At 43.9% G+C, this 3734-nt stretch overlaps 1 long non-coding RNA gene across 1 annotated transcript; it reads right to left on the bottom strand.

The window, feature by feature from the left end:
• Positions 1–285: 285 nt before the first annotated feature.
• On the bottom strand, positions 286–3462 carry LOC112970475. The gene is made up of 2 exons (XR_003255017.1): positions 3308–3462; positions 286–2680 (listed from the first exon to the last, which is right to left on the bottom strand). It is a non-coding gene; the product is annotated as an uncharacterized LOC112970475 (long non-coding RNA).
• Between the last annotated feature and the right edge of the window lie 272 nt (positions 3463–3734).

Below are 3734 nucleotides of genomic sequence, written 5' to 3'. Positions count from 1 at the left end.
ATGGGCAGAGAGGGCTCAGGCAGGCTCCTGAGCACCTTCTGACARTGAGGCTGGCATCAGTAGGAGTAAGAAATGTGGTGAAATACACTCCTACATGTGATAGGTGCATGGAAAACCCATTTTTAATTTTTGGCAGAAAGCAATTGGAATGCAACTGGGCAAGCTCCAGACCCATGCTCGCTTTGCCAACTTTTGTAATAATGGGAAGCTAGTTACAGTAAACAGTGGTAAATAACACACTCATGAAATTCACTGGGGAATAAATGATTTGTTCTGATACAGAAAAACAAAAAAGGAGACTTTTCTTTATTTTTTAATGCTGTTGTGCTCCACCCACACTGTCTCCAGTATATTCCATAACAGTGTTGGCTCTTGAGAAAAATGCATATAATGACTGGACTCAGTCTTCTTGCACAGAAGCATGACTAGATAATAAAACAAAGATGCTGGCTTATGAAAAGATTCACATTCAACTGTTTCTGACACATTCATTCACCACTCACTTTCTCCATTTTTACATGTAGCAAGAGTTTGGCGACTGGATTTATTCCTGATTTGTGCTGGTGAGAATGAAAACAGAATGAGCACAATGCTATTTCTATCTGTGTGCCCAATATATAGTGCACCACTTACAAAATATTTATCTGCGCTTCCTCCCACCCGCTACTTTGTTACACTCATCACTGCATGGGAGGAGAGGTAGAAGACACAGCAGATATATGAAGACTGGAAGGGATGTTTGCTTGAGAGCTGCTGTGAGTTATAATGAAGACTGTTTCTAACAAGACTTTCCAACATTTTTCTGGAAGTAAATAACAAGTTTACTTATACTATATCATTCCAGTGTCCATAAAGGATTTGTTGCCATTTCCAGGATGAACTATTTTCATAATTAGAAAGTTTTTACTTAGGTTCTCTGACTGAAATTTAAATCTGTCCTCTCGTACCCCCAATGGACAGGAAGAATAGTTTATTCTCGGTCTTTCTGCAATAGCCTGTTACATACTTGACATCTCCTTTTCTACCCTGACCAAGCCCAGTTCTCTCTCTCTTCTTTCCCCTTCCCTGTAAGTCATCTTCCCTTAATTTTTAAGCACTGGTGGTGGTCTCCATTGGATTCTTTCCAATTAGTCCTTACTTACTTGAGCACAATGCTGAAGATCAGAAAATAATATTCAAGCTGAGCTTCCCACATGCTAGGCTGGTTGTTCCTTTTTCACAGCAGTGTGACCATTGCCTCACATCTGCCTTGTGATCTCCCCTAGGCCTTCCCGCAGTGTCTCACCTGGAGAACTCCCATCGAGTGAGTTGTTCCCTATCTTGCCTTTACACTGGTGATTATTCCTACCCCTCTGTACTGCTTTGCATGTACCTTACTGAGTTGCATCACATTTTATTTCTGTTCCTGTCCACCGCATGGACATATCCAGCCCYAGCTTGGTTTTGTCTACAAGTCTAGCATACTCTTTATTCCATCATCCAATGGAATTAATGAAGTTGCTGAAAGCCAGTGCATGACACATTGCCACAGAACATCAGAATCCAAGTGTCATGAATACATCGTCCTGCTCAAGGTGGGACTAGTGGCTGGAGGCACAGGACCATATGCAGGGATATGGAGTTGGTTTAGACAGCAGTGAGACCAGCAGATCAGTCTTTCCTTGTGGCCAGACTTCTGTCTGAGTACAAAGTGACAGTCACCAGGCTGAAATAACCTAAAGACAATGTGTAGGTTCCCAGAGTGCAAGAAGAAGTTGCCTCTTCTGCTGCTTCTTCTACTTTCAGCCTAACTGTTACAGCCRGGGTCTGATCTGAAAACACGTCCTTCCTGTGAGGTTCAGACCACAAAACTGACTGCCTGCCACATTCCCCTGTTGTTTTTTTCTTGGGTAGCTGTATAAGTCTAGTTTATCACATCCACTCCTGTGCCAAACATGGTTAGCATTTAAGCAATCTATGAAGTCAGAAGCTTCCCATGGTGAGTTTTCCTTTGCTTCATCTGGAATCCACCAACCCATACAAGTGTACACAGCATGGTTCCTCAAAAGGTCCTCACTTGTCACCTCCGGGAAATTTTGCTACTTCATAGTTGAGCTCTTTTACACAGAAACATTCAGTGTCTGTGGAGAAGTGCAGGCCACATTGCTGAGCTCCAGGAGCCCAGCTTTTCTGGCTTTCCCTTTAGCCAGAGAGGAAAAATGATGCTGAGGTGTTTTCTCCCAGTGCCTCTCCTGATCCCTTCCCAAAGAGTGCCCCAGACAGGGGAAGAAGCCTAGAAGATGGGAAGATGATACTGCTGTGGTGAGCAAGAACACTTCCCTTGCTGTTAGAGGACACAACAACCCTTACTGGAACATGAGGTGAAATATTGGCCGAAGCTAAGGGAAAAGCTCTCACTGTCTGGGATTTCATCCAGGACATGTAGATGGTGAATCAAAAGGAGCAGTCACGGCTCTCTGTGCCTAATCATCCACTTGGAGGAAGAGCGGAATAGGGAGACGAGGGTGGCTGAATGTTGCCTGCAGAGACCATGTGTCTATCCTGGTTGACCGTGACTCCCCTCCTATTGCACCGGAGTTTCCCGGTCCTGTGGCGTGCTCTGGGCATGCCCCTGCCCCTCAGAACCCACAGGGATCATTTACTGACTCCACAGGTAACTGATCCCCCATTGTAGATGGCACTGAAGATGGAACAAGAAATAAATAAATAATAAATAATTCAGAAATAATCTTTTCTCACATAAAAATCCATGTTCCTGGGGAAAAGTACACAAAACTAAGGCCAGAAATAATCTGTTCAATTCCAGCAAAAGCTCCGATTCCCCTGTTCTTTTGTGTAAGTCACAGACTCCCCTTTCTCCTCCCATAACAATCTCATGCATAATAAAAACAGGGCTTCCTCTGAAAATCTTTTGTTTTCCAAAAATATGAAGAGTTCCAGGGAGAGCCTCCAAGATCAATTTGCTATCTGATTCCAAACAGAGCTGAACAAAATCTCTGGTTTTCTCCACTGCCAAATATTTGTGGTGACATGCACGATCTGCCCCTAATGTCAGCAGGAATATCAACAAAACATTTCCAGCATGTTTTCACAAATTTGCCATCAGTTCCCAGGCCATTTGGTAAAATTCTACAGACGTTATGGAGTCACTTTGTTAAAACCTTCCATGTACAGCGTTAAAGAAAATAACATCCAATGACTTCCCACCACCTTTCTTATCTTCCTACAAACTTTTAAAATGCTATGGGATTCCTTCAAAATGTTGAAATAATCACTCCTGCTTTCATTATAAACAAAGAAAACTTACATTTGTCTCTTAAGCCAAATTCAGGAAAAATCAGATTCCCCTACGCAGTTGGAGAGGGAAAGACAAACAAATGTAATGAAGCCAGGCAGCTGAAACAAAAAAATGCACTGATTAATGGAGAAAAACAACTTGAATCGTATTTTTTTCGAGCCTGCTTCTATCAACAGCCTAAATGCAAGGCAAAAGTGAAAGTGCAACCGCTCTTCTTCTTTCCTCCCGGCAGCACCCTGCCTGCTCAGAGGCGGCAGAGCCGCGTTCGGGCCCTCTCCGCTCGGAGGTGGTGCCCCTCTGGCGCGGTTGCCACCACCGCCTCCTGTTAGTGTGTTTTCCAGGAAAACGGCGGCTGCTGCTGTTGCGTTTCAGGTGATGCTCAGACCACTTGGTGCCTACCACATGCTCACAGACCCAGCCCTTTACAACCAGGTCC

The sequence above is a fragment of the Apteryx rowi genome, unplaced genomic scaffold (genome assembly GCF_003343035.1).
Source record: "Apteryx rowi isolate R43461 unplaced genomic scaffold, aptRow1 scaffold_4, whole genome shotgun sequence".
NCBI lineage: Eukaryota > Metazoa > Chordata > Aves > Apterygiformes > Apterygidae > Apteryx > Apteryx rowi.
The sequence above is the reverse complement of the archived record's forward strand: the minus strand, read 5'-3'. Positions and strand labels throughout refer to the sequence as shown.